This window comes from Alosa pseudoharengus, unplaced genomic scaffold, assembly GCF_046254945.1.
Source record: "Alosa pseudoharengus isolate Yale_2024_CS ecotype anadromous, Long Island Sound unplaced genomic scaffold, YU_APseudo_1.1 YU_APseudo_1.1_scf_6, whole genome shotgun sequence".
NCBI lineage: Eukaryota > Metazoa > Chordata > Actinopteri > Clupeiformes > Clupeidae > Alosa > Alosa pseudoharengus.
Window position 1 is genome coordinate 41,910,844 of NW_027468848.1, and position 9,342 is coordinate 41,920,185.

The 9,342-nt window shown below is 39.5% G+C and overlaps 2 long non-coding RNA genes across 2 annotated transcripts; one reads left to right on the forward strand and one right to left on the reverse strand.

Moving 5' to 3' along the window:
- Positions 1-1,212: 1,212 nt before the first annotated feature.
- Positions 1,213-1,872, reverse strand: LOC143105869 (uncharacterized). Its single transcript, XR_012983561.1, has 2 exons — positions 1,774-1,872; positions 1,213-1,456 (listed from the first exon to the last, which is right to left on the reverse strand). It is a non-coding gene; the product is annotated as an uncharacterized LOC143105869 (long non-coding RNA).
- A 2,662-nt stretch (positions 1,873-4,534) lies between these two features.
- Positions 4,535-8,739, forward strand: LOC143105965 (uncharacterized). Its single transcript, XR_012983588.1, has 3 exons — positions 4,535-4,947; positions 6,147-6,251; positions 8,622-8,739. It is a non-coding gene; the product is annotated as an uncharacterized LOC143105965 (long non-coding RNA).
- Positions 8,740-9,342: the final 603 nt, after the last annotated feature.

Here is a 9,342-nt window from a genome sequence, read left to right on the forward strand (position 1 = left end):
TAGTTCATATTCTACTATGGTTTGATATTTTCCGCATTGATCATTAAATATTTCACTATTGTGTTTACTTAAAATTAACCATAGTATCAGTATAAAGAGGAAGAAACACACAACACTTCTGTTATCTTTTATTCTATTTTATTGAAAATCTTTGTTTTGTTATGGAACCTCAGTTCTGTCACTTTGGCATTTATTGCCTGGACCAGCAATCTGGAGTGAGTGTCTGGCCTGGGAACTGCTTCAGGGTGGCCTCTGAATAAGACAGAACATATACAAATAGAACATGCAAAATATTAGTGACACAAATACAGATGCTAAAGTGCATAATTGGAGATAAATACAAAGTGAGTTGGAGAGAAAGACATACAAATAAAATAAACTCACCAATTATCGTCTTAGTCCTCTCAGGGTCCAGGCATTCCCTCTAAGTGCATCCTAAAAAATAGCACAATCAATTAGGACCTCAAACAGTTTACTAACACAGAAAAGATCTATGATGGTGAGGCGAAAATGGGAAGCAGTCCACACAGACAGCCTAACACTTTTAAATGAGACAACACAACTAACCTTTTACATTTCCACCCCTATTTTGAGTTTTTCCTCGAAATTGCACACCGCCTACTTAAAATGGCCCTGTTGCCACATACTTTGACTTACAATCAAGTGCCTGACCTCTTTGGAAAGCTAAGGCCTTGTAGAATTTTTTGGTACCAATAGATTGACTGTGTGATGAACTATCAGAGTGGCAAAGGGTAGAATGATAGTTTTTTTTATAGGCGGTTATGTACATCTCTAGAAATGACCACATTCTGCCCTCTTGGTCACTTATGTTCTCTTGAAAACACCACTGAGACCCACTACCAGGTCTTGTGAATCTGTATGTCAAAGTAGATCCTTATAGGATGAAGTATGACTGTGTGGGACCCATATTTGTGTGGGCATACACATGCGTTTTGCTAAGTGTCCATTTGGAGACTCCAAAAGGACCTTTGGTTACCCAAAACTAAAACTCTTCCTATACAAGAACCCCTTTATGTAGAACCATGATCTTGGTGTCAAATGAAAGGTTACACTCTCTGTGTCATGTTGCTTGTACCTGGAGTGCTTTGCAGTGGCTGTGCCATGAGTCCAGAGAAGCATTATCTGACCTGAAACTCTTACTTTTGCTCCTACGCCTTTGAGATTTCCATGAAAAAAGGACAAACAAGGTAATGCAGTGAACATTTGTATTATAAAATGAAACAAAGGTAAAAAATAACAATACCCTGGCAAACGAAACATCAAATGATTCACATTCAATGCAATAGAAATGTATTTGTGTTGGCAACCACGGTCAACAAAATGGAACGTGTTATGAACAACTGAAATAGTCTCGGCCACCGGCTCCTCTTCCTCAGACACAGGATCCTCAGCTCTTGTTTTTTTGCTTGGCGGGGCCCAGTCTTCATCGCTGTCACTGAAACAATTGTACAGATGGAAGTTAGGCTCAGACCCACTAAAAACCCTTCCCAACAACTTATACAAATGATATAAATGTGTGTACTCAGGTCACACCTCCCCCTGCTCTCTCTTTTACACACACACACACACACACACACACACACACACACACACAAACACACACTGCATTCTCACCTAACTCCCCTCCCCCCCAGGTACCAGAACACTGTTCACACTATGAAACAAAGCTAAATGAAAAACTATGCACTAAACATTACAAAAGCAAACTAAACTGTATCTGTAACTGTATATGGATATAAGTAGTCTACTCACAGCTCAAAATCGGGGTCCTTCCCAGCTAAAAAGTTCTGCTCCTCCTCGGAGTCGCATTCCGAGAAATTGCTTTCTTCTCCTTCATCGATGTCCTCCAGATCGATCTTCAATGTCCTCGGGTTCTTCGACATGTTTCGTCTTTTTTTGTCTCTTTGGCATGTTTTACGAACAAAAACCTTCAAAAACATGTCTCTTGCTTGTTTAGTAACAAACTTCCAAACCACTGCTTCGGAATCTGGTTACGCATGGGCTATGCGCCTTGAGTTTAGCCGACAGGGAAGTAGAATGTGACGATGTGTCACATGTCTAAAGAAAGCTCTCCTCATTGGCTACACGGACATCTAGGTCCCATCTCATTGGCTCACTCAGACGCAGCGCTATGACCATTCAAAGACTGGTTGTCAGATTCATCGCTTACGTGACTCATTGGCTTTGATGGCATCTATCTCGACTCTCATTGGTCCTACAGACATGTAATGGGTATCGATGGAATCAGAAGAGCCTCGTGAACACGCGGAGTACCGTGAATCCAGCGACAACAATGGAAGTAAAACCGAAATATCTGGATTTCCGCGAAAAATACGTTTTTACTTCGCTTCTTTTCGTATGTATCTGTTTTGTTTGTACTGGCGTGTACAACTACTCAATATATTGGCAATAAAACAATGTAGATATTTTACATCTATGGATTCTTACGAAAATTTCAAGACCAAGCATGCTGGGCTAACTTATTGGTACGGCCATACAGACAAGTGACAAAGTATGAACGCAGCAACTTTGGGGGGTGGTGGAGGGGGGTATTCTGATATGTCATATATCGGGATAAACTTATATTTTACACACGAAATATATGTTAATTCATGTAAAGCTTTACATATATCGATTCTTGAGATTCTCAGCTTTAAAATGGTATATAGCATGACTATGGTAGTTCATGATAAGGTGCAAAGAAATGCATGGGGGTTGTTGGGGGGAGGTGGGGGGCACTGTATTTGCCCGAATACGGGTCACCCGTAATGTACTGGGCTAATATATCATATACACAGAAGAGAGAAGCACACAGATACACACTGAAAGGAAAAGTTAGTTTCATCCTCAATTTTTTACTAAACTTGTACAACCAAGAAGCTGCTATTTCATTAAAGTTAAACATGTACATTTTAATGTAAAAGTTCACATCTGTATGAAAACACTCTACAAACCATGTTGAATAAAAGCCTTCAGACTCACAACCTCCTCTTGGAGAGCCATTATCGCCACCTCTTCTGTAGGTGGTTGTCAGTTCTTGGTTATCTCCCACAGCTCACACTCATAGAGAGCTCTACCAGCCTTCTCTGAAACCTGCAAGTGAACAGAATATACAGCATTAATGAGAGTGGCGTTGGTAAAGGGTATACTTGCGTAATATGTAATGTCCTGGGATATTCCCACTCATGAAGTGTCTCCCATCCGAGACTGCTATCTGAGACTGTAGGGAAGCTGTACCAACCATCATAGAAAGATATGGTTGGAAAGGTATATTTTCAGTTCACTTTGTGTTCCCAGTAGCTTGAAGCTAATTTCTTGTCATTCAAAAGATCAAAACTACTCAAACAAATGTATAAATTCTCAGAAACAAAAGGTTATGTTCTGCATTCGAAAATAGACCTTTAACAAAAAAGTTATATTCATAAGTAAACATTAATTTTTGATTACCTTTGGTCTATGTGATGATGAAGCATCAACATTTGTCAGTGAAGCATACTATGGGTTGGGCTTGGGTCGTCTTGGTCTCAGGTCTTCTGGTCCATCCTCCGGTGTCCTTGATGTAGCTTTCGAGTGTTGCCTCTCTAAAATGTAAAAAAAAGGGGTGTCAGTGCTCAAATGCACTACATGACCATACATGGTCCTTTTCAATACAATTCAACTTTTACATTTCCATAATTTAGCATGGGTGTGAATGGTTTTGCAAGAATGTCAGTGCAGTCAAAGCATGACAAAGTAGTTTGATAGTGCACAAAAACAAAACACATTACTTGCAATACCATTTCCATGAAATTAAGCACAGTACTTGTGTCTTCAATTTCTACACGTCCACTCTAATACTCTCCAGCACATAACGTTACCACATTACATCCTATCTAAAAAAAAAAAGAAGCTAATGTTAGCTCTAAGTGTTGTCCATGATGCAACAATAGCAGCTAGCTAGCTAAACCACAGTGCATAGAATGTCTAGCAGCTACACCTTAGGCTAGTAATGTTAACCGTTACATTTTCTCTCTTGCATGACAAATCATAAGTTAGCTTCTATCTATGCCTATCAATCTACATGCCAGAGGCAAATATACTACCAAATATGGCCGGGAGACAGGTTAAATTGGTATTTCACTCTGTCATTACAAGTCGTTTTCATTAATTGTCCAAACGTTTCTCAGTGAATTTATTTTTCAAACCCCTTACAGGTGTAAAAAAATAAAGCTAGTGTGGGTACCTGATCTGCACGGGTTACCAGATCTGCATGATTACGTCATAATAGATGATGTGTCGCCACCTCATTCGTCCAAAGTCGAGAGTAGAATTCGGCTGGGTTTGAAGCGTAGTTGCTCAAGCAATGCCTGAGGTAAAAGTTTTAATATTTAAAGTGGACCCTTTCACAGCAACAGTGGTGTGATTGGCTGGTTTGTGTGACGTCACCTACGACTGCAAACAACGCTGTCTGATTAACCCTGCTGTAATTGCGGGAAAATAAGCTAACTTTAGGTTATACTTTGATCTATTTTTATGTTTCTTAAGTGTAACGCTATTGCATTGCTGTTTGACAGTAGTGAAATCAACCGTAAACTAGCTCATATTTGCGAGTTATTTAGCTAATGCTATTGTATTGCTGTTTGACAGTAGTGAAATCAACTGTAAACTAGCTCATATTTGCGAGTTATTTAGCTAATGCTATTGTATTGCTGTTTGACAGTAGTGAAATCAACCGTAAACTAGCTCATATGCTAGTGGAAACATCATATAAGTATAACTGCAGCAGAAGTTTATCATTCCTGCCGCTCTCAGAGTAGCACTTCCATTGTCAAAAGCAATCCTCAGCCAAAAGCTATATTTTCTGAAAAACGACTCTTGGATATCACCTTGTCGTGGGAAACAGCAGATCACCACCCTCCAGCTAACAACAACTCTCCACCGATCAAGGTAAGTACATGAATTACTTGAATTTACCATAACAATTGCTTGATAACATTTTTGAAGTTACACAACTATCACTTTCTCTCATGAAAACAACGTTAATCAGTCCTTTGGTCTTATAAGTAATGTTACCCTAGCATAGTTATTTCGGGAGAAGAAATGTAAGTCTAACAGTGGCTAACAGTCTAATTTGTGAATGGGTTTTCCAACTCTCGGTCAGAGTCAATCTTACAGTTGTAGACCTATGAAATCGTTGTTTTTTTACGTGTATCGGGAGAGGAAATACAGATTGTATTGAAAGCATTTCCCATATCGTAGCCTACTAGTTCGCTCGCAACAACAGCAAAAATGAAACATGGAGAGTGGATGTCTCCGCAGAGACACTACTGTTACATTAGATGCGCACTCAATCGCAATTCGACGCAGGGAAAAAAAAGCAACGACTGGTAGAAACGAAGGTAAACTGGATTAAAGCAAAACTTGGCCAAAAACATTGTGTATGCACTTGCGGTGAGCCTAGTGAATAGCGGACTATAGCCTAACCAACAAAAGTAAAGGAGATTTGCACCAAAGGCAGTGCTGTGGGTTGTGTTTCTACAACATGTTGGCACCAAGTTAATTTCTGTCATAAACGGAGTAAGCTAAGCGTTTTCTCCATTGTCCACTCGATTTTCGCATAGACCTCTGTACCAGGCAGCCACAGCACCACACTCTTGGGGGCATGCTCATGAGCCCCCATGTTCATGCCCCCAAGACTAGTGCTGTGGCTGCCTTGTAACCTGCATATTGTTTTTATTTTTTCCCTATTATTAACACTCTATGATTTTCCGAAATAGTAAAGGGGAATTCCTGCGATTTTCGCATAGACCTCTTTACCAGGCAGCTACAGCCGTTACACTTACTGCCCATGTTCATGCCCCAAGACTGTAGCGCTGTGGCTGCCTGGTAACTCGAGCTAGGTGAAACCAACTGAAACAGATTTATGAGAATTATGTTTTAAACAAGGACTAAAAGCGTCAGCGAATACATTTTAATCATAAACATGATAACACATGAAAACTTCTTGTTCTAGTTCGATGTATGTTATACACAGCAGTGGTCATGCTTTTCTATGTATGTCCTTGTGAAGTTTGTACAAGGGTCAATGATTGTCCTAAATTTGTTTGTCCTTTGTTGTTCTTTGTTTGTTCTTTGTTGTCTGTCAGGCCTCAACGAAAAAGACCACCTTCAGCATTCACTCCGCATTACTCCCGGCAGAGACAGGTGTCTTGTCCTACTAACACCCCACTCGTGGCCTGCACCTTGATGTGGTGAGTGGGCTTTCAACTATACAAGTCTTACTTTCATGTTCCCATGGAGTATGGAGGTTAACTGGCACCATAATTTGATGTAAAAAGTAGTGATGCTCCGATTGAAGTGGCCTGAATGCGAGGCTATTGACCAGACGGATAAGCTACCGAGTTTAATTGAACATAGCCTCACGCAGACACACACACACAGTGAACCACTTTGCGCTTACGCAAATCTACTACGAAACCATGGCAAACTTATACATCTGGAGAGAGCTCCTTGCTAACTGTAGTGGAGTAAAGAGTACAATATTTGCCTCTCAAATGTACTTGAGTAAAGCCATGAGTACTCCCCAAAAATTATACTCGAGTAAAGTACAGATCCCTCAGAATTGTACTCAAGTACTGTACTCAAGTAAATGTACTCCGTTACTGTCCGGCTCTGTTCATTCCCAAACACCCACTAGGCTACTTCAATACTCTATTTTCAAAATTAACGCACCCGTGATGATCTACATCTAAACCAAATATTTTAGAGCGCACTTTGAGAGATGTATCCAAGGCAGGGCTGTACACATAATCATAATATTATTTGTTGCACGTGCTACAAAAATCATTCTGTGCAATGGAAGATTTACCAACGGTACACCGGTCTGATACAGTTTTGCCTATGGCTATACATGTGTGAGACTGAGACGCCTGTTTATTTGTTTGAAGTGCGTGCAGGGTGTGAGAGGGGAATCGATGTGCTTTGATTCCAGCTTGGTAGTTGTAGTCTGTGAGATTAAAAAGTACGTGTGTGTGAAGTATCCAAACAATGACACCTTCATTATGGCTTTCATTATGGCTGCTTTAGCAACAAACCTTAAGCTACTGTGTAGTGGGTCCCATTTAGAAGTGACTAATTAATTCGCGCTTTCTGTGATTCACGGAGCTGCGTGAATTTTATTAAAACTTTTCGCCACGATGTGCCAGCTTAAGTCCGCTTGATACTGTAAGGCGTAAGCCATTGGTTTCCAAAGGAGATTTTATATGTGTCGCCAGCATAGCCTATTGACAATTTATGTTGTAAATAGGCCTACCTTATACCTGTAGCTTAGGGAAGCTAACAGCTTTCTATTAGGATCTAGTTTGTTAACAGTTACGGTTTTGTCATAACTCCCTGATGCATTTTTGCATTTAGAATAGCCAGAGCGTGGATATCTCAATCGGAAAATTAAGCAATATCGGGCGCCTACCATGGACTAGGCTGGGTGAATCCAGCCTGATCTGCCGGTGATTTATTTTTTGATTTGTTAAAAGATTGAGCTTGGTATGGTGAAAGCCAGACTAACCATGGACCTCAGTTACACAATGCAAGGGAACATGAATCAGCCTATATTTGCACGAACAATAACGGACAACAGCTCTTCAACTTGGCCCGTTAAAATGTGTATGAACAGTCTAGCGACGCATTTCATGAAGGTCCATTTGGACATGTCAGTTATTTGCACCACTGGTTAGATGTAAAACTGCATTTCGTTTCAGACTACTGGTAAGCTTACTTAATTTGTGCATTGACAATAAAGTATCACATGAACTAAAGATGACTAAAATCTTATGTAGAAGAAGAAACATTCACAAAAAATCCATCCATCCAAAAATGACCTTTGTTTTTGATAGCTGTTGAAAACTGCATGGAACTGACAGAGATGTTTTTGTTTATTAATAAATAAATAAATAAAAATATAACATTATGCTGATACCTTCTGCTTTTCCCAAATACAATGTAGCCTACAGGTGTAAGTGACCTTTCATCAATCCAGTTGCAATGGATGAACTGTGATGAACTGCCCTTCTTGTGATTGTTTAGAGATTTTAAAGGTTTTATAAAAATACTACAACTTTTTTGGGTTTTCTACAATCTATTCACCTTTGCAGGGCCAGTAGGCTACTTTCTGTGCAGCCGCACACACACACACACAGGCACGCCAAACAAGCATACACAAAAGTTTCAAGAGTGGGGGATGGAGTAAAAGATGGATACAAATTGATTAGTGTGATTTATTTTCGCGGAACTGATGTACAGGACTGAGCGGCGGTCATATTTTGTACCGCTATGCGGTACATCTAGTTTAAAAAGCAACTGCAGCTACATTGTGCGTCAACCCTGATTCTGATACCATGGCGGTATTAATTAACCCGTAGTGGTCCGCCATGCTGAAATAAACGTAGAGGAAACACTGTTATGAGACCTCTTTGCACAGAGATTAATAAACTACTAAAGAGACAAAAGCCTTATTTCAGACTTATTTCAGACTCTCTTTATTTATAGACCTTTAAGCTAAAGTTCTTCCACAGTTTTTAAAACCGGTTTAAAACACTGATTGTTTGTTGGTTTTATTTTCACAGGTTGACAGGCCTCAATGGACAGTGAGACATTGATCTACCTTTGGACTGGCACCGACCAGACATGGACACTGAAACTTGATTTCTCATGAATATCTTTACAAGATGCAACACACATTGTGGAACATTTTAGACACTAATAAACATGTCCACTGTTTTCTCTGGAATTGTTTTGTTTGTCATTTGTGGCAATGGATTTCCAAATGTATGGACAAGCTTAATTTTACTGTTTATGTGTGTAATCAGCTGATATTAGAAATTATGCATTTTAGAAATGTATATTTAATTAGAAGCAAAGGTAGCCTAGACATCATATTACAAGAGTGGCCTGTTTAAACTTAAGAAAACATTGATTTAAACTAAAGGTACTTAAAGTAAGATTCACAGAAATGAATTTAATTTGCTGCCCATTTTATTCACACATGTATAGCTCGTCAATTTCTTTAGTCTGATTTGGTTTTGTCAAGGGTTGGGTTAACGACGTCAATGTTTCCGGTAGTTTGCATGTAAATCATATTACATAAATTGTAATGTCCGATATATCGAGGATATATCGAGGGTTCCGTTTTAACCTCATGTCAGGTAGGAGGGTTGTGCCCATAAAGATTCACTGACGAATGTTGTCGGGCTGTAAGCGATGAAATATATATATAACTAGGTGGCAGTGCAGGATAAGAAATAGAAGAGCCATATATATTAACAGGCTAGAAGTTTGCAATTTAGG